A 23,154-nucleotide genomic window follows, 5' to 3' on the forward strand; every position below is an offset into this window, starting at 1 on the left:
TCTTACTGTGACTCGTCTGGACATTGCATATTCGGTTAGTATTGTAAGTCAATTTATGTCCTCACAAAAAATCACCCATTGGGCAGTTTTAGAGCAAATCTTATGTTATCTTAAAGGAGCTCCGGGACGTGGTATACTATATGGTAATCATGGTCATTCTCATATTAAATGCTTCTCAAATGCGGATTGGGCAGGTTCTAAAATTGATCGAAGATCTACAATTGGATATTGTGTCTTCGTTGGAGGTAATTTGGTATCGTGGAAAAGTAAGAAACAAAATGCAATATCTCGTTCTAGTGTAGAGTCTGAATACTGGTCTATAGCACAATCCACTCGTGAGCTTATATGGATACACTAATTATTGTGTGAGGTGAAAATCAATAATTCACTTCCAATGAAGTTATGGTGTGACAATCAAGTTGCCCTTCATATAGCATCAAATTCAGTTTTTTATGAGAGAGCAAAGCATATCGAAATTGATTGCCACTTTGTTCGTGAAAAAATTCAGCAAAACTTGATCTCAACCAGTCATGTGAGAACTGGAGAGTAGTTAGTTGATATTTTCACTAAATCTCTAAATGGTCCAAGAATTGATTATATTTGTGACAAGATGAGCATGATTAACATCTATACTCCATCTTGAGGGGGAGTGTTGAAAATATGTGATTATAGAAAGATTTGCTATTGTAAATATTAGAAAAGATTAGATTTGATTTGTTTTGACTATAGTATCAGATATTAATTAGGTAATAGATTGATTTAGACTAACATGATTTTAGGATCTAAATTAGGTTATACTTGTGTATATATATATTTGTACATTGTGTAGTCCAAAGATATGAATAAGAGTATTTTCTCTCCCTTTTTCTTAGTTTTCATACTTTCTAAATATTTGTACGAATTTCAACTTAGGTGGAATATGAATTTTTTTTTCTAAAAATGAGGTCGACATATGGCCAAAAAAATATTCTAATTTTTAGTCAGCTGATTGATATGTACAGCTTCTTTTTCGGATTTCAAAATGGTGGAATTCATAAAGTGCTTTCCAGTTGGTTGTCTTCTATCTTGGTGGTCGACAAGGTTTAGTGTCTAGATCTTACTATCCTTTCATTATATTTTCTATGTTGTGAAATTCTTCTGGGGTCATGCTGTTGAAATAATGTGATGTATCCCAAAAGTCTTCCATTTCTTCTTGTTCTTGTCCTAGTGCTATAACTAATGGTTCTATATCCAGATTTCTTTGGTCTTCTCCCATATAATCATCAAGATGTTTTTGGAATAACTCTGGATAAGTGGTATGGATTGTAAAATCTTTTTTTAGGTTAAATCTATATGGAACATAAATTTTTTGAATTCTGTTTCCTGAGACCAGCTGCATGTCACTCCATTCTGCTTTGAAGTGTCTGTATGCTAATTGTACTGCTTCTCTGAGTTGTTCTTCTAGCGAGAGTGGACATTCTTCGATTTGAGTGTCTGGTATTATTTCAAAAACTGGTCTAATATTGCTAACTGAGATTTTAATCCGATGGATTGCTGGTTCTAAATCAAATAACCCTACCCATTCTGATGATGCTGATCTAATTTGTACTTTTACCCAATCGCCATAATCTAACATTCTTCTGACAAAATATTTTAAATGTGTCCCCATTCTAAAAGTGTCATCAGGTCTCATGAAATATATGTTTTCAAAAAATTCACAATCCATAAGAAATTGTGGGGTTAACACTACCCTTTCTCCATTGACATTTATTCTAGGGGTTTTAGAATATCTATGCATGATAATTGAGACTTTAAGAAGAAAATAATCAAGAGTATATACACAATGGTTATTGATTTTGGTATGTTGGCAGGATTGATTTGTAATATCTGGACAATGTTTTGTTGGGTTAACAAAATAACTGCAGGAAATTTTTAGGTTTCTATTTGAGGCTTCTGTTGGGTTAAGTGCTAGGTTTCTGAGGTAATTTTTTACTGCTACTAACTTTGCAAAGTGCTGATTTTGTACTTTGTGGCTAATAATTTCTATTATGGGTAAATGAAGGAATTCTAACATTTTATGGGTTTTGAAGAATAGTTTGGGTTTCAAATATTCAAAAGGCCTTTCAGAGGTGGGTTTTTCTTTGATAAAAACTTCTTTTATTGGGCCGGACGAAGAACTGACCATTTGTGATATTGTATAAGACAATTTTCCTTGTAACTCTCCAATTTCAGAGATTTGTGCAATTATAGTGTCACTTTGTGGCCCTGATATTTTGCACATTTCTTTAAGTTATCCTATCAAAGATTGGACCTTTTTTTTAAAAGATTTATTTTCTTCTTCTAAATTTCTACATTTAAAATTTAAACTTCTAATTGCTTCTCCATAATTTTATAATGTCTACGAAATTGAATGCTATGAGTATTATCATATGCTACTGAATCAGAATAACTTCTACCGCTTGTATTGCTACTAGGGGCTTCTGTACTAGTTTGTACTGGCACCCTCATACTATCGATGCTAGCTTTACTATCTATATGAAAACTGATGCCAATGTGTTTTCTAGCAAATTCTAAGACTTCATGAACGTTATGAAAAGCTTTCCATAAAGGATTTTGAAATTTTTAATTTGTTCAACAATTATAATCCACTTGGAATAAATTTCAGGTATTTTTCCTTGGACTACTACATAATATGAAAAACTTTGTTTTGGAAGATTATTGAAATTAAATGCTAAAACATTTAAATTTTTTATTCTATAAAAATTACTTCTACTGTTCTAGAGGTTATCTAGGATATCCTGTCGGATTTCTTCTAAATTACCTTCTTCACAACTGTAAAAAATGTAAATTGGATCTTTTGGGGTACTTGTTAAGTTCCCATTGACCAATCTGTATTCTGGGTAACTGCCGTGCCATCTTCTAAAAGATCAAGAGAATTGTTAAGTAAGCGAGATAAAAAATCTGTTAAATTATTATTTTTTTCCTTTAATGTGTTCAAAAACTACTTTATATCCATGACCTATGATGCTATCTACAAAATTTAACCATCTACGAGTAGAACTTCTTTTTTCATTATGTTTGTTAAAAAACTTTTTTATTGCCTCACAGTTTGTTCTAATAGTAATTTCTGATTTGCTAAGAATAGAGAGTCTGAAATTATGTAGACTATATTTAACTGCTAATAATTCATCATCTATGCTATTTCTATTACCTTTTTCTTTGTATTTACCACTAGCATATCTACAAATTTGTTCGCTACTATTGTTACTATATTTATTGGGTTTTGCAAAAAGAACTACTCTCCATCCTGTACTACTATCATCATCACATTCTATTATTAAATAATCTGTAACTAGAAGTAATTTTAAATGTGTTAATTTTCTTACTGTTTGTTTAATTTTTCGAACTAATTTTATATCATCTTTATTAAAAATAATTTGTCCTTTTAAAGATGTTTTGTTATATAATGGTGCTACTAAATTGTTTGAATTTTTAATAAAAGGTCTGGCGTAATTTAATAATCCTAAAAATTGTTGTAATTTCTTTGTTTCTTCTATTTTATCTGGAAATTCTACCCTTTTTTATAGATATGTGGTTGTAATTTTATTTTTCCTTGTCCTATTTCTGTTTCTAAAAATTCTATATTTCTTCTAAAAAATTGTGCCTTTTTATTACTAATTATTATTCCATGTTTAATAAATTCTGCGAAGACTAATTTTAAGTGTCCTACATGTTCTTCTTTATTTCTTGAGAACACTAAAATATCGTCTATGTATACTATGACAAAATCTTTATATTTGCTAAAAATATTATCTATTTTTCTTTGAAATATTGCCGATGCATTTTTTAATCCAAAAGGTATTACTAACCATTCAAAATGTCCTAAGGACATGTAAAAGCTGTCCATTCTATACTATCTATATGCATCTTAACTTGTCAAAATCCTGATTTAGAATCAAATTTACTTAAAATATATCGATACTGAATTTTATTTATTAGCTCATTTTTATCTGGTATGTCATAACTATCTTCATTAGCATTATCATTTAACCTTTTATAATTAATTACCATTCTACTTTTTCCTCGGACTATTTTACTGTGTTTTCTAATTATAAATGCTGCACTTCTATATGGACTGATACTTCTTCTAATTATTTCTAATTTATTCAGATCTTCTATATGCATTTCAAATTCTTTTATATCTTCATTACTAGTTTCTATTTTTGCTGTACTAATTTTTAAATTTGGATTTAAAATTTCCAACTTACATTCGGTCTTATCTCTGTCCCAATGAATTGTTGGGTTTTCTCCAAAAATTTCTAGTTTTTCTAACTCACTTATTAATTGATCTATATCTTTATGTTTTGTTTCTAACATATTATAAATTTTTTTCATTTTCTAAGAGATCCAGACTAATTTCTATTTCATCAAATTCTTCTGTACTTTCTAAATGATTTTCTATCATTTATATAGTTTCTATGTGATTACACTTGCAATTTTCTATGCTTTTGCAATTACATTCTTTTATTTTTTTATGTGCTATTCCCATAATTTTTTCTATATTTTTATCATCTCCTAAGATTTTTAATGCTTTTTTCCCTTCTTTTTCTGAAAAACTATTAGGGAATCCCTTCTTTCACACTTCGGATGTAATGAATGTATTATATGGTAAGGTATGATCTCTTAAAAATGTAATCCTATCCTTGTAAGAATCATGCCATGATATGCTTGTAATACGAATGCTAAACCTAAAATCATTTGGTATGGAAAATTTCTAACATATATTTCTTCTACTATATAAGGTGATGTGCAATGGTTGTTGTTAATTTCAAATTGTAAAATGCTATTGTGAATCGTAGTGTCATAAGTATATGTGTTACCATCCATCTGTCTTGCTGTTCTAACATTATATGCTTTTTCATAATATTTTTCTGGTATTAGTTCTTGTTGAATTACTATATTGCTGGCTCTTGTATCTACTACTGCTAAAACTTCTGTTTCAAAATTTTCTATTATTATTTTAGTTCTTATTTCTATGAAAGTTACTGTTGGCATTCCTGCCTGTAGTAATTCAAAATCATAATTATGTTTTATTAATTCTATATCTGGGAGAATTTCTATATCTATATTTTCTATAGATATTTCTTTTTCTACTAATATTGATTTTCCTTTATCTAATTTTTCTATTTTTGCTCTAATTGTTCTACTTTATTTTCTAAGATTCTTATTCTTCTTTCTAGATAATGTTCTAAAGATGTAGTTTCTTTAGCTTTATCTTTTTTAATGGTTTCTATTAAAACATATATTTGTGCTAATTTATCTAAGTAAAATTTACATCCTTTTATATAACATAATTGGCATTGGAATCTTAATTCTATTGCTGGGTATTTATTGCAATTATAACAAGTTCTACTATAGTTACCTTTTCTATGTTTCCATTTATGAATACATTCTACTTCTATTAGTTCTAAGTTTTCTAATTTTTAAAATCTTCTTTCATATCTTCTAAGTATATGTTCTCTATGATGGTTTTATTTTCTGATTTTTCTAAAATTTCATCTATGAATCTTATATCTTCTTGTTCTACAAAATTTGTTAAATCTAAATATTCTGATACTATACTATAAATGCTTTCTGTTTCTAGTATATTATCATCTATTTCTATTAAGTCTTCTAAAAATAATTCTACTAAATGAACTTCCCTGGTAAATGAATTATGTTTATTTGGACAATTAGTTGCTAAATGATTGGATTGTTTGCAAATAAAACAAGATAACCTATTTCCATAAGTTCGTTCTGGTCTATATCTCCTAACATGATGTTCTTTTTTAAGAAATGGTTTTCTAGCTTTGCTTTTTCTAAGATAATATTGTTTTCTAGGATACTTTTTATAATTTTTATAAGGTTTTCTATGTTTTCTTTTTTCTTTATCTCTTTCTCCAAACCACTGTGGTGTGTATATTTCTGAACAAAAACTATATTCTCCTTTTAGTTGTCTTTGTATTTTTATAAATGTACATTCTTCTACTAACCTATTAATTATAAATCTGACTGCTGTACTTACATTTTTTAATGTTGGTTCCATAGGTGTTGCTTTATATAAAGTATATATTTTCTTTCCTAAATCATCTGATAATTTTGCAAATAATTTTTCTATAATTCCTTTATCATAAAAACATCCTGCTAAACGGTTATAATACAAGAAATCTTGTGAAAATGGTTTAATATATTTCCAATTTCTAATTGATAATTATTTTAGTTTTTGACAGATTCTATTTGTGTTATTACTCCCCCTCTATTTGGACTTGTTGCTAAAAGAATTTCTTCTACTCTATTAACAAAATTCATAGGATTAACTCCATATGCCTAGTTTTGTTATAATCTATCTGGGAATTTTTGTTTAAATGCTTCCCATGCTGCTCTTGCTACTCCTCCTAAGAATGTTTCTAAGTACGTATACATTTCTGTTACACTATGGTCAAATCTTTTTTGTATATAATTTCTAACTACTCTTGCTTTCCAACTACTTATTACGTCTTCTATCATTTGTGGATCATAAGATGTTAACATTAAAATTTTTCCTTCATCTACTGAATTTTCTTTTATTTCTAATTCTAATGGTCTTCTCTTATCTCTAGAGTTATATTTTTCTTCTGGTTCTCGGTATTCATTATAAATTATTCTGGGTGGTTGTCCTGATTCGTATATTTCCTGCTTGACTAGGATCAGTCTGCATATCTGTTGGTTGATTGCTTCCACTGCTTTAATTCTCTATTTGATGTTATACTAGATGTTTCTATATTATCTTCTGAATTATCTTCTTCTTTTTTAACTCTAATATTTCCTATATTATCATAATATAAAATTTCATCTAATGCTATTTGTCCTTCTAATTCTAATTTTCTTTCTTAAGTCGAACTATTCTTTTTTTGTTAAAATCATATTTAATTCTGTTGGGTATATAATTCTATGTTCCAATTCCAATTCTACTAATTCTTCTTCTACCAAATTAATTTCCATAAGATCTAATTCTATATCTGATCTATCTAATTCTTCATTATCTGTTCCCAAAGATGTTGATTCATAATTACAAAATCTAAGACTTGTTTTTCCTTGACCGTTTTTATATATTATGCTATTTCTAGGTATTATTGGGTTATTTTCTTATATGAATTTGCTAATTTCCCATTCTTCTCCTGCCAAGTTTTCTGAATTGACTTCTATTGGTTTTATTAATTTTATTCCTTTACTGGCCATAGCTTCTACTATTGGTTTAATTTCTACCTTATATCTGGTCTTACTACCATTTGTTAATCTTCTTATAAATTCTATACTGATTGTTAAATTATCTCCTTGAAAGTTTTCGTACCCTTTAGTTTGTATTCCTGTTTCTAAATTTTTAATATCTTCTAGGATTATCATAAAATCTGGATTGCAATAAAATATACCTTCATTTTGGTTCATGTCTACTTCTATACTAGCTATTAATGCATCTTCTAATTTTTTATGCCTTTTATCTAATACTGCTAATAGTACCTTTTTCCCCAATCCTTTTCTTGTTAAACCTTTTATTCCTATGACTATTAATCCTATATGCATATATGTATATTGTCTTTTAATTTGATTTATGCTTTACTGTGTTATTATTCTAAGATTTACCGGATTTATTAATGCACTTTCTAGTTCTTCTCTACTTTGTGTAAATAATCCTGTATTACTTCTAAGAAATCCTACTGAGTATAAAATTCTTGGATTTAATAATTTTATTTCATTATTTCAATATATTTCTAAATTTCTATCTATATCTATTGCTTCTTCTAAGTGCATGCTTCTATTTCTTCTTAACTATCTTCCTATATTTAATATATTAGTTCCTACTTGTGTATTTTTATTAACTGTTCGACTGGGTCCTGTGAATAACCTTCTACTTGTCATTTTAAAATTTTTGTGGTTTAGGATTTACTGAGAATACGTTACTAAGATGTGGCTTATTTTCTTTCTTTGTTACTGGTAACCTTTTAAACTGATCTGTGATTTCTTCTAAATCCTTTTCAAATTTATCTATCTGTAAGACTCTAACTTTTTCTGTTACTGTATCTATTTTCTTATGTAATGATGCCAATAAAGCTATTATCACGTTATTTTGTTTAGGATATGTTTTATCTGATGTACTGGTTCCTAAATAGTCTGTTAAGCCTAATGTTTCCTAGTGATAATATTTTAATTCTTCTAATATTTTTATATATTCTGGATAAAAAACATATTGTGAAGGAAGTGGTTTGTTATTACTACTAGTCATATATTAACTTAAAATTATTTTTTCTATTTTATGTAATAATACTTCTACTTGATTATAAGATTGTTTTAACTCTACAGATTTTTGCCTAATTTCTTCTAATACTTCTTCGGTTGTTTTTCCTAAACTAACTTTATGTTCTATTTTTATTTCTTTTAATTCTTCTAAATATTTAATTATTTTAATTATTTAATTATTTTGATCCTTTACATAGTCCTGATTTTCTACTAGAGTTTTTAATATTTTATTTTTATTTTTGAATGATTTTAATAAATTTTCTATTATTCTAGAGTTACTTTCTTTATGTTTTTCGAAAGATTCTCCTAAAGATATTATCAAGTCAACAAGATTGTTATAATTTTTATTTTCTTTACTATGTAAATTATGCTTGTCTGTATTGCTTAAAGTAACAAGTATGTGATTATCTGAAGTTATTATATTCCTAGATTTATTTTTAATTTTTAAACCTAAATATTCTAATTTTTTTTTATCTATTGCTAGACTTATTTTATGGATCAGACTTATCAGAAAGGCAAGCTCTGATACCAACTCTTTTGAGGATGGATCCCCAGAATGGCCAGGCTATAAGGCCCCGGTTAAAGACCTGTTTACTAGATATCCTAGTATGCTTTGTTTAATCAGATATACTAAGAGAATAGTTTATGCTTTTCTTTTTAATCTTTAATCTTATTTTTCTATCAGAGTCTAGAATTTCCTTAGTTCTTAATTCTGAATATCTATGATATATTAAGTCTATTTTAGCTTGTCTAATATTTCTAAGGAATGATGCGGGATGGTGGTGTGCTACTTTTGATAATCTAGATTTTTCTATGTCTATGTATGCCAAACACTGATCTGGTGTTTTTAAATCTTCTAAAATTTTATCAAAATAATAATATATATCTAGTTGTTTAAGAGTTGCTAATGCTAGTCTATATGCGTTTTCTGGAGTGGTTGTGAATTGAAATAGTGGTTCAAAATTCATGTAGATGTATGCAAATGTCAGCCTCCCAAATATGCAATCAATTATATCAGAACTATATTTTTATGAGTACTTGGTACTTGAGAGGGGTTAAAGAAATTATACCTTCCTTGCTTTTAACTCAAAGTTTCCTTTTGATGCTATAAGAGTTAGAATCTTGTTCTTGGAGGTTTGCCTCACTAGATTTTCCCCTAACGCCTTGACGTCCTTTTGGCTGAACGGCTTAAATGGGTACTACACTGTCTTTTGGATTTTTAAGACTCCAAAACAGGGTATCTCTCTCAAAGTTTTCGATTATTTGAATTAAATCTAGGGATGGTTGCACTAATTTCTACTCTCTGTTTCCCTTTCCCTTTATGCTAAGAATTGATTAGTATGAAAGATTTGAAGTATGAAAGATTTTTTTTTATTGGATGCTTTGTTACTTACAAGATATGATCGCATCATACTCAACATTGGTTTGAGACTGATGCTTATATAGACCTGTAGTGCGGATTTCAAATCCGGACTTACACTTTCTAAATATTTGTGTGAATTTCAACTTAGGTGGAATCTGGACTTTTTCTAAAAATAAGGCCGACAGATGGCCAAAAAAATATTCTAATTTCTAGTTAGTTGATTGATATGTTCAGCTTCTTTTTCGGATTTCAAAATGGTGGAATCCGTAAAATGCTTTCCATATGGTTGTCTTCTATCTTGGTGGTCGACAAGGTTTAGTGTCTGGGTCCCACTATCCTTCTATCATATTTTTTATATTGTGAAATTCTTCTGGGGTCATGCTGTAGAAATAATGTGCTGTGTCTCAAAAGTCTTCCATTTCTTCTTCTTCTTGTCCTGGTGCTATAACTAATGGTTCTATATCCAGATTTCTTCGGTCTTCTCCCATATAATTATCAAGATGTTTTTGGAATAACTCTGGATAAGTGGTCTGGATTGTAAAATCTTTTTCTAGATTAAATCTATATGGAACATAAATTTTTTGAATTCTGGTTTCTGAGACCAGCCGCATGTTACTCCATTCTGCTTAGAAGTGTCTGTATGCTAATTGTACTGCTTTTGTTTCTCTGAATTCTTCTAGCGATAGTGGACATTCTACGATTTGAGTGTTTGGTATTATTTCAAAAACTGATCTAATATTGTTAACTGAGATTTTAATCCGATGGATTGCTGGTTCTAAATCAAATAACCCTACCCATTCTGATGGTGCTGATCTAATTTATATTTTTACCCTATTGTCATAATCTAACATTCTTCTGACAAAATATCTCAAATGTGTCTACATTCTAAAAGTGTCATCAGGTCTCATGAAATATATGTTTTCAAGAAACTTGCAATCCATAATTTAACAATCAGCATTAGTTTGGATCTCTTAAAAATTAGTTTGGAACGCTTAGAAAATGAAAAAATTTATAATATGTTAAAAACAGGACATAGAGATATAGATCAATTAATAAGTGAGTTAGAAAAATTAGAAATTTTTGGAGAAAATCCAATAATTCATTGGGACAGAGATAAAACAGAATGTAAGTTGAAAATTTTAAATCCAAATTTAAAAATTAGTACAGCAAAAATAGAAGCTAGTAATGAAGATATAAAAGAATTTGAAATGCATATAGGAGATCTGAATAAGTTAAAAATAATTAAAAGAAGTATCAGTCCACATAGAAGTGCAGTATTTATAGTTAGAAAACGCAGTGAAATAGTTCGAGGAAAAAGTAGAATGGTAATTAATTATAAAAGGTTAAATGATAATACTAAGAAAGATAGTTATGACATACTAGATAAAAATAAGCTAATAAATAGAATTCAGTATCAATATATTTTCAGTAAATTTGATTGTAAATCAGGATTTTGGCAAGTTAAGATGCATATAGATAGTATAGAATGGACAATTTTTACATGTCCTTTAGGATATTTTGAATGGTTAGTAATGCCTTTTGGATTAAAAAAATGCACCGGCAATATTTCGAAGAAAAATGGATAATATTTTTAGCAAATATAAAGATTTTGTCATAGTATACATAAACGATATTTTAGTATTCTCAAGAAATAAAGAACATGTATGACACTTAAAATTAGTCTTCGCAGAATTTATTAAACATGAAATAATAATTAGTAATAAAAAGGCACAATTTTTTAGAAGAAATATAGAATTTTTAGGAACAAAAATAGGGCAAGAAAAAATAAAATTACAACCACATATCTGTAAAAAGGTGTTAGAATTTTCAGATAAAGTAGAAGAAATAAAGAAATTACAACAATTTTTAGGATTATTAAATTACGCCAGACCTTTTATTAAAAATTCAAACAATTTAGTAGCACCATTATATAACAAAACATCTTTAAAAGGACAAAAGATTTTTAATAAAGAAGATATAAAATTAGTTCGAAAAATTAAACAAACAGTAAGAAAATTAACATATTTAAAATTACTTCTAGTTACAGATTATTTAATAATAGAATGTGATGATGATAGTAGTACAGGATGGAGAGTAGTTCTTTTTGCAAAATCCAATAAATATAGTAACAATAGTAGCGAACAAATTTGTAGATATGCTAGTGGTAAATACAAAGAAAAAGGTAATAGAAATAGCATAGATGATGAATTGTTAGCAGTTAAATATAGTCTACATAATTTCAGACTCTTTATTCTTAACAAATCAGAAATTACTATTAGAACAGACTGTGAGGCAATAAAAATTTTTTTTAACAAACATAATGAAAAAAGAAGTTCTACTCGTAGATGGTTAAATTTTGTAGATAGCATCATAGGTCATGGATATAAAGTAGTTTTTGAACACATTAAAGGAAAAAAATAATAATTTAGCAGATTTTTTATCTCGCTTACTTAACAATTCTCTTGATCTTTTAGAAGATGGCACAGCAGTTACCCAGAATACAGATTGGTCAATGGGAACTTAACAAGTACCCCAAAAGATCCAATTTACATTTTTTACAGTTGTGAAGAAGGTAATTTAGAAGAAATCCGACAGGATATCCTAGATAACCTCTGGAACAGTAGAAGTAATTTTTATAGAATTAAAAATTTAAATGTTTTAGCATTTAATTTCAATAATCTTCCAAAACAAAGTTTTTCATATTATGTAGTAGTCTAATGAAAAACACCTGAAATTTATTCCAAGTGGGTTACAGTTGTTGGACAAATTAAAAATTTTCAAAATCCTTTGTGAAAAGCTTTTCATAACATTTATGAAGCCTTAGAATTTGCTAGAAAACACATTAGCATCAGTTTTCATATAGATAGTAAAGCTAGCATGGATAGTATGAGGGTGCCAGTACAAACTAGTACAGAAGTCCCTAGTAGCAGTACAAGCAGTAGTAGTTATTCTGATTGAGTAACTAATAGCATTCAATTTTATAGACATTATAAAATTATGGAAGATGCAATTAAAAGTTTAAATTTTAAATGTTGAAATTTAGAAGAAAATAAATCTTTTAAAGAAAAGGTCCAGTCTTGGACAGGACAACTCAAAAAAAATGTACAAAATATCAGGGTCACAAAGTGACACTATAATTGCACAAATCTCTGAAATTGGAGAGTTATAAGGAAGACTGTCTCATACAGTATCACAAATGGCCAGTTCTTCGTCCGGCCCAATAAAAGAAGTTTTTATCAAATAAAAACCCACATCTGAAAGGCCTTTTGAATATTTGAAACTCAGACTATTCTTCAAAACCCATCAAATGTTAGAATTCCTTCCTTTACCCATAATAGAAATTATTAGCCACAAAGTACAAAATCAGCACTTTGCAAAGTTAGTAGCAGTAAAAAATTACCTCAGAAACCTAGCACTTAACCCAACAGAAGCCTCAAATAGAAACCTAAAAATTTCCTGCAGTTATTTTATTAACCCAACAAAACATTGTCCAGATATTACAAATTAATCCTGCCAACATACCAAAATCAATAACCATTGTGTATATACTCTTGATTATTTTCTCCTTAAAGCCTCAATTATCATGCATAGATATTCTAAAGCCCCTAGAATAAATGTCAATGGAGAAAGGGTAGTGTTAAGCTCACAATTTCTTATGGATTGCGGGTTTCTTAAAAACATATATTTCATAAGACCTGATGACATGTTTAGAATGGGAACACATTTGGGATATTTTTCAGAAGAATGTTAGATTATGGCGATTGGGTAAAAGTACAAATTAGATCAGCACCATCAGAATGGGTAGGGTTATTTGATTTAGAACCAACAATCTGTCGGATTAAAATCTCAGTTAGCAATATTAGACCAGTTTTTGAAATAATACTAGACACTCAAAACGTAGAATGTGCACTCTCGCTAGAAGTACAATTCAGAGAAACAAAAGCAGTACAATTAGTATACAGACACTTCAAAACAGAATGGAGTGACATGCGGCTGGTCTCAGAAACTAGAATTCAAAAAATGTATGTTCCATATAGATTTAATCTCAAAAAAGATTTTACAATCGAGATCACTTATTCGGAGTTATTCCAAAAATATTTTGATGATTATATGGGAGAAGACGGAAGAAATCTGGATATAAAACCATTAGTTATAGCACCAGAACAAGAAAAAGAAGAAATGGAAGACTTTTGGAACACAACACATTATTTCAACAGCATGACCCCAAAAGAATTTCACAACATAGAAAATATGATGGAAGGATAGTGGGACTCAGACACTCAACCTTGTCGACCACCAACATAGAAGACAACCAGCTAGAAAACACTTTATGGATTCCACCATTTTGAAATTCGAAAAAGTAGCTGTACATATCAATCAGCTGACTAGAAATTAGAATATATTTTTGGCCATCTGTCAGCCTCATTTTTAGAAAAATTTCGGATGCCACCTAAGTTGAAATTCGCACAAATATTTAGAAAGTATAAATCCGGATTTGAAATTCGCACTATAGGTCTATATAAGCATCGGTTTCAAACCAATATTGAGTACGATGCGATCATATCTTGTAAGTAATAGAGCATCTAATAAAAAAATCTTTCATACTTATCAATTCTTAGCATAAAGAGTAAAAGGAAACAGAGAGTAAAAATTAGTGGAACCAACCCTAGATTTAATTCAAATAACCGGAAACTTTAAGAGAGATACCCTGTTTTGGAGTCGTAAAAGTCCAAAAGACAGTGTAGTACCCATTTAAACCGTTCAGCCAAAAGGGCGTCAAGGCGTTAGGGGAAAATCTGGTGAGGCAAACCTCCAAGAACAAGATTCTAACTCTTATAGCATTAGAAGGAAACTTTGGGTTAAAAGCAAGGAAGGTATAATTCCTTTAACCTCTCTCAAGTACCAAGTTCTCATAAAAATATAGCTCTGATATAATTGATTGCATATTTGGGAGGCTGACATTTGCATACATCTACATGTTTTTTGAACCACCATTTCAATTCACAACCACTCTAGAAGACGCATATAAACTAGCATTAGCAACTCTTAGACAACCAGATACATATTATTATTTTGATAAAATTTTAGAAGATTTAGAATCACCATATCAGTGTTTGGCATACATAGACATAGAAAAATCTAGATTATCAAAAGTAGTACACTACCATCCCGCATCATTCCTTAGAAATATTACACAAGCTAAGATAGACTTAATATACCATAGATATTCAGAATTAAGAACTAAGGAAATTCTAGACTCTGATAGAAAAATAAGATTAAAGATTAAAAAGAAAAACATAAACTATTCTCTTGGTATATCTGATTAAACAAAGCATACTAGGATATCTAGTAAACAGGTCTTTAACCGGGGCCTTATAACTCGGCCATTCCGGGGATCCATCCTCAAAAGAGTTGCTCACATAATTGAAATATACATATTAATATATATTAATATACATATTATAAAATAAAATTGAAATAAATATATTTTAAACAGAATATGAATATTTATATATAAATATATATATTTATTTCAATTGATATAATATATATAATTGAAATGTACATATTAATATTAATATAATTTATATATATAATATAATATACATAATTGAAATATACATATTATAAAATAAAATAGAAATAAAAAATATTATGTATATAAATAAATAAATATTAATATATATAATATAAAATGAAATTGAAATCGAAAAATTTGATTTCTATTTCCGATTTCAAAAACTCCATTATCGAATTCGAACCAAATTCGCATAATTTGAAATAAAAATTTTTGATTTTTTTTGTTTATTTGGAGTTATTTTCGATATGGTGTTTTTGGAGTTGCTTTTGTTTGTATATTACTGTAGCATTGTAGATGAAAAAATTATTTTCAAAAAATGCTGAATCCAAACAGAGCCTAATATACATTTATTAAGCAAATCGTGAAATGAAACTTGTCGAGCTTTCATTCTTGCTATCTATACTTTCAAGAACTATATACATTTACTAAGCAAATCATGAAATGAAACTATACGGCTTGGTTTAATTCTTGAAGCATAATCAGCTACTCTATAACCAAGGACCATTAGCTATTTGGTTATCAACAAGAGGAACACATGTGAAAAATGGCTGAGCACTATAGTTCCTCCAAAGTAGTTGCTAATCTTCAACGGGAGATGCACGGTATTTGTCATTCAGTGCGCAATTGAGGCTTTGGATATCATTTTTTTTCAAATAATATTTTGCTTGTATCATAAATATATTTTTATCTCATTTTTTTAAATATTTTTAACCACATTTTACCTCATTTTTTATATTTTCAACCAATTATTGGTGTAAATGGACCCCAACAACAGGTCCAATCAAAGTACTCTCATGGCCTGGCCCTTACAATTAATTATATGAGCATAGGTAATTTGGTCGAAGCAACAATGTGGTCAAAATTCATATTATTATATCTTTTTTTACCTTTAAAATTTAATTCTGTGTAGGCTTCATGATAATTCCAAGCATTAGAGCTTGGATCAATTTTCAATTTGGTGTGCTTCAATTTTGTGATGAAGATAAACTCATCATTCTATTTAGGGATTGAATCTTCTTTTCTTTTCTTTTCTCTTTTTTTTAATAAAATATACTTTTAGCTGATGGGAAAATTTTTGAAACAAAGTTTATTACAAAAAATCCCATTACCCTAAAACGATATCTTAAGGGAGAATTGTTCTTTTCTGGTTGCAGGAATTGGGTGTGAATGACTTTGGAATCCAATTTGAAGAAATTTGATAACCATTAAATTTACTCCTCTCAGATTCAAAAGTATCTGTATCTGGATCTTGGGGATCAAGATCTGGTTTACAAGGTCTAGGCTCCATTGGTTCTGGGTCAACAGATCTTGGTTTTCTTCGTTTCTTTGGCCAATCAGCTAGATCTGATGCATCGCGACCAAGAATTTCTGCAAATTGACATTCTTCACAGATGGTACAAACATCAAAAAAAGATGTGACCAGATATAGGATTTTGGAACCAATAAATCGGAAGTCCTTTTTGATCAAAATATTGAATGATGTCCTGATATTGGATGATCTTCATGTATTCCCTATTGTTTTTCATATTTTGTTGGATAAGACATAGGTACATGTGCAATCATAATAGAAGGGTAAGATTTTGAAAACAAAGGCTTCAAATGAGAATGATCAAATGAGATAGAAGTTCTCCCTTCTGAGATTATGGATATTCTTGAGTTTGAGGACTCAAGAGGCTCATTTGCTTGAGTATGCAAATTTTCATAATCAGTAATCCAACTATTTGGTAATAATTGAATTAATTCTGATTTTGAAATTTGCCTTGGTACATGAGTACATGAGGCACTGTTTTTCTCATCCACCCGAATAAGAAGAACATTTTCACCACCTGGAATCGTAAGATCCAGTGCATGGTTCTATACACGATAAACCATCTGGTAGTGAAGAGTAGCAGTTATGGCATCTGCAATTTGTTCTATCCCCTATGATTTGTACCTGCACTTTAAGAGCATCTAGCAGATGTGGATCTGCTAAGGACATATTAAAATTAGGAAAGAGAGTAACAAAAACAGTTCCAACATTAAGAGTTGTTTCTATTGTTGCTATACAAGCATGCTGGTATTGTTTGAATCTTGTGTCAAGTAATGCTACACAAGCAACTATTGGAAGCCCTTTCCTTCCATGGAATGATAGGGAAATCCTGATTGCTCCAAAGTGTATATGGGTATTTCATTGTTGCTTCCATTGCATAGAAAAATCAGTTGGAATATGCAAAGTTATGAATTGTTCTTTTCTGGTAGCAGAAATTGGGTGTTGATCAACTTTTGATGCCTGAATATATTCTTTAACTCCTTTGGGATGAGATCTTATTAATGATTTTATTACTCGAGTAGAAGAAAAAGATTGTTTACCAAAAGCACTGTATGAATTTATTACAGGAATAGAGGTAGGATTAACCACCTCTGGTTCAATAAAAATTTCATACAAATAATCTAGTTTATTACTATTTACTGTTTTTATTTCTAAACCACTAGCAGTAGTAATAGTAGAAGAATTAGAAGAAGAAATCATATATTAAACACGATTAATACTCAAATCTTTATTAATAACAACTTTCTTTTTGAAATTTTTGTTATCTTTTTGTACACGCTCTGCAGTACAAAGAACAGAAATACGATGATACAATTAATCTATTTTAATTTGTCTACTAACGATATTGTATGACCAAGGATTAAGAAATTCAGAAAAACGTACAATATCTTGCTGGTAACCTACAATTTTTCCAAGACACTGCTCTTTATTTAAATCTTCATATTTATCATATATATGACCATGACCAATTATATCACGAATATATTCATACCATGCATCATAATTATCATAATGATGTAAAATTCATGTATTTAACTCATTATGTTGTTGAACAATTTGATGAGGAAAATCAGGGAAATGGTTCATGTAGAAATAATTGGCTCTGATACCAAATACCAGAGTGCCTGCTTGGAATCCAAATATCAACGAAATAATTTGCTCTTTGAAGGTATTCCAGAACACAACAGCCTCTCTTCTTTAGGTTTTCAAAAGTTCAAGGGACTTTTATCACAAGAACAAATTCTAACAAAGCGATGAGGATCTAAGCAACACGCAACTATAAGGATCTCTCGGCCTTCCTTGGTGAATGTTAAAACTTAGGTTGTCATATGAGATATAAACAGACTAGACTTTTTATTTGAATAAAACTGAAATGATCCCCTCAAATGGATGGTATCATCTATTTATACAACAAAACAGCCTTTCAGTACATTGGCCTTTCAGAGGAAATGGCTTTTCGGAAAAGCAAACAGTACCTTGGCCTTTCGGAGAAAATGGCCTTTCAGAAAACAAACAACCTATTCAAACTTTATAAACAGTACATTGGCCTTTCGGAGGAAATGACCTTTGGAAAAACAAACAATCTATTCAAACTTTATTAGGGGGACCCATCAATTATTAGCATCAGCCCACATCCAATTACGGTCTTCATCAGGGGTGTCTGATGGAGTGGTGTCAGGGTCAGTAATGTTATACAGCTCAATGTGATCTTGATGAGATCTTCTGTTTCTTCTTTTATTTTCCAATCGTTGATAATCTGGACGATTCTTGAAAATATAAGAAGATGTGGTAGAAGTTGAGGGACCACTTATTGTGGGTTCACTTTCATTTGGATCCTGTGCATCTTACATTATTGTATCGTTCATTTTGTCTTGGTATTCCTTTTTGGCTCGCTTAATTCTAGTCCAGTGGGGATGACTAGAATGATAATTCTATGATCCATATTCTCCTGGCCAAATTTCAGGTGGAATACATCTGTTTTCTTGGAAAAGATATTTCTGTGCTTCCTGATACTCTTCATCAAGGTCTAAAATAGTATGGTTCATTTCCTTATACAGAACTGCACTTGGAAGGGATTGAAATTTATTGTTTATTAAATGACAAGGTCTATAATACTGGAATATAGTATATTTAGAATTAGTTGAGAATAATCCTGATCAAAAAGTTAATGGTCGAAACCATTGCAGGAAAACCTGGAGGTTTGGATTTAAATGTTGATTAAAGAAAGGGGTTTGAAATTCCATTAAAATATGATATTGGTGCCAAAGACACCAAAAATACTATAGAAGTGTTTTTGGAAAATCATGAGGATTGGCTATGAATATTTGACAGTATGGATACTCAGGATTTGTTCCAAAAGGATTGAGAATTGATCCACCATATGAACTAAAAATTTCTAATTCATATTGGTTTCGGATTCTTTCAATATCTTCCTTTTCCTATGGATAAGGAATTTCATGTATATCCGGAGGTTCTGAAGTAACAGGGATAAACATGAAACATGTAAACTCTTTGGGATGTTTGACAACTGGCCCTTTTCGGGAAAAGAAATCAGCAACAATATTTTTCTTTCCTTTGATATGTTTAACTTCAAAGGAATATTGTGAAAATCATGCTGACCATCTCAAAAGCTGTGGGTTTGGGATTGTTTTTTGTTGGAATTGCAGCATTTTAGGAAATGATCCCATATCCATTTCAACCAAGAAATGATGAGATATCAAAAAGAAAGAAAATTTCTTCATACCATTTTTTACTGCAAAATTTTCCTTGAAAGTGGAATGATAGTGTTCTGAATTTTTAAACTCTCCACTTACAAATCCACAACAATGTCTGGTTCCCTATTCATTTTCTTCAAGAAGAATTGCTCCCCAATATCTGTCACTAGCATCAGTTTGAAAAATCTTCTTCCCTTAAGAAGGGATATAAAGTGTTTGAAACTGTTGAAGTTTTTTCTTCAAATTTTGGATTGCTTGGGTTTGAGAAGATCTCCAAGGAGGGGATGTCTTTTTTAGCATTTTAGTCAGAGGACTAATATGCTTGGCTGCTTTGGGAATAAATTTCCGTACATAGTTAACAATACCAAGAAATTGTTGAACCTGGGTTTTTGAAAGATTTTCTTCTGAAAAATCCTTGATAAATTGTCCAACATGTTGTTCAGGTGTACATGTTCCATTAGCAATTTTCATGCCAAGGAATGAAATTTCTTGTTGTGCCAACAACATTTTCTTTTCAGAAAGCATAATCCTATATTGCTTAACAATGTTGTGAAAATCTTTAAGCAATCTGAGATGTTGTTCAAAAGTATTGCTGAAAAGAAGTATGTCATCAATGTAAACTAAAGCAGAATGTAAGATAGGCTGAAAAATCTTTATCATGGCTTTCTGGAAAAGAGAAGGTGCCATTTTGAGACCAAAAGGCATAACCTTCTATTGAAAATGATGATTTGGGATACAGAAGCTAGTTTTGTGCCTATCTTTAGGATGAATTCTCAACTGCCAAAATTAAGATTTCAAATCAAATTTAGAAAACCATTTTGCTTTGGATATCTGGGTAAAGAGTGTAAATCTGTTGGGAATTGGAAATTTATCATCAAGTAGGAAAATATTGAGAGGTTGATAATTAATTACCAATCTCATTTTTCCTCTTACCTGCTCAGATCTTTTATTCACATAAAATGCTTGACATGCCCATTGAGAATGAGAAATTTCAAGAGTTCTTGACATTCTTGTTCTGCAAGTTTGGTATCATTAGAATTCATTCCTGAATAACTAGCCTTTGTAGGATTTATATTCTCACTCTTTTTGAAAAGAAGTCGGAAATAAAAATTAGGATTTTTTCACAAGGGATGATCACACTTTTTTAAAAACTCTTGATGATTTGATGAGCATGATTCTTGAATAATCTGAGTATGAATTTGCTGAAGTTGATCTTTTTGAAGAAGAATTTCTTCTTCTTGGATCAAATACAATTTAGGGATATCAATATAGGGTTTAAAAACTTTTTTGATTTTATCCCTTGACCTGTAACAAGATATTTGTTATGCTTATAAAGATAAAATCCAAGTAAAAGATCTTTACTAGTAAAATTTGCTCCAAAAAATTTAGAAGTAATAATACAATCCGGGAGTAGTTTTAGGGTAATGGGATTTTTTGTAATAAACTTTGTTTCAAAAATTTTCCCATCAGCTCCTCTAAATTTATTAATTTGTGAAATCCAATATGAGTCTGGTAAAATATCTTTTCTCATAATGGATGTATGTGCCCCTGTGTCAAAAAATGCAATAAGAGGAATAGGTTTAGAATATTTATCCAATAAGATATGGATAAGAGTTTGTGGATAATTTCCTTTTCATCCTCCTCTTTATTTGCCAAAGCAGTGATAGGGTTTACGGTAAAAATGTCTCCTGGAACCTGTAAAGCCAAAAAAGTAGAGTCAGTTGGTTCCTCTTGTTCAGAAATTTCAGATTCTAAATCAGATAATTGGAAATGAAGTTCATTTTGAATTTCTGAAATTAATTTTACTCCCTTTTGGTTTTGTGGACAGTTCTTGGCAAAATGTCTGGGCTTTCCACAAATGAAACATTTGTTTCCTTTGGCTCCTCTAAATTTTTTAGACTTTCGTCTAAAATATCTCCATTTCTTCCTAAAAGGTTTCCTTGGAAAATCCTTATAGGGTTTGCTGAAACTTTTGAATCTCTTGAATCTCTTAAATCTCTTAACCATTTTCCTTCCTTTGTATGGTACACAAGCCTGGCATTTTCCTTTCGTAATCAGTTCTGACTTTTTGCAAGTTTGATCTAAACAAACATCTCCCTTAAGATATTCTCGAATAACTTTTCTTTTATTGCAAAGATCATCAAAGGATAACAAAACTGCTTGTTTGATCTGTCCAGTTGTCAGATTTAATATAGATTCATATTTGTTATGGATATACATCTCTGCACCATCTGCAAAGGATTTTGGAAGTGAACTGATAAATGCCTGTTTGAGATTGATGTCTGCATCAACAGAATAAAACAACTTAGTCATCTTTTTAAAATGTTTATTTAGTTCACGCCGATCATAAGATAAACATTTCATCTGGAAGAATTCCTTTCTTTTTGTCTCCTGGCTTTCTCTGACATTTCCAATAAACGTCAGATGTAACAGATTGATGTTTTCCATGAAATCTTGTCTAGTTAGGAAAAACATCTTGTCTGCATCTCCAAGGGTTGACCACCAATTTTTCAAAATTCCTGATAAGTGACCTGTAAAGACAGATAGAATTTCAAAATGAGATTCTTCAATAAGGTTTTGGGCAAGCATCCAAGCATGAAAATCTTGGAATTTTGCTTCCCACTCTTCAGGAGGAATTTTATCAATTGTAAATGAAGGTACTTCCTTAGATTTAGGAAGACTAGTTCTCCCAGATCTATCTTGTGATGTTTCTCCTTCTTCATCTTCATCATCATCAGGATGAACTACTTCAGGTGCATCAGCCATGTGAATTGTAGGGATTTTTTCTATCTCTTCACCAGATGATTGACCAGAGTTAGAGAAAGTGTCTTCTGAACTTTGAGTATCATCTGAAGTATGTGAAGAAATATCTTCGGTATCTTCTGTAGAATCAGACTCTTCAGAAGAATTAGGTTCTTCAGTATAGGTAGAAATATATGGAACTGATTCATCATGGAGTTCATGTATCATAGATGAAAGAGAATTATCATAAACTTTTGTAGCTTCATTTGCTTTAATTTCCTGTTCCAGAGAAAAAACAGGATTGGTATGTACATTGTACATTAATGAAGATGGTGGTTCTTGAGCAATCTGTTTGTCTTTCTTTTTTCTATCTTCTTCAGCTTGTTTTTGTTCCTTTTCAGCAAGTTTCCTTGCTTTCTCAGTATCCTTTTTAATTTGTTTATTCCTACGATATTCTCGTAGAATTTCACCAATATCAAAAGGTTTTGAAACTTGTGGCTGTTGTTCTGGAAAGAAAACGGAAGGGGATGGTGTTGTCATACTATCAAAGTAGAAAGGTGTAGGCCAATTTCTGATAGGTGTTGCCCCAAAAGCTGGACTTACCTTGGGAGGAGGTGTTGTTGGTCCTAAATCAAATTTAGGGACTTCTCCT

This window comes from Coffea arabica, chromosome 1e, assembly GCF_036785885.1.
Source record: "Coffea arabica cultivar ET-39 chromosome 1e, Coffea Arabica ET-39 HiFi, whole genome shotgun sequence".
Classification (NCBI taxonomy): Eukaryota; Viridiplantae; Streptophyta; class Magnoliopsida; order Gentianales; family Rubiaceae; genus Coffea; species Coffea arabica.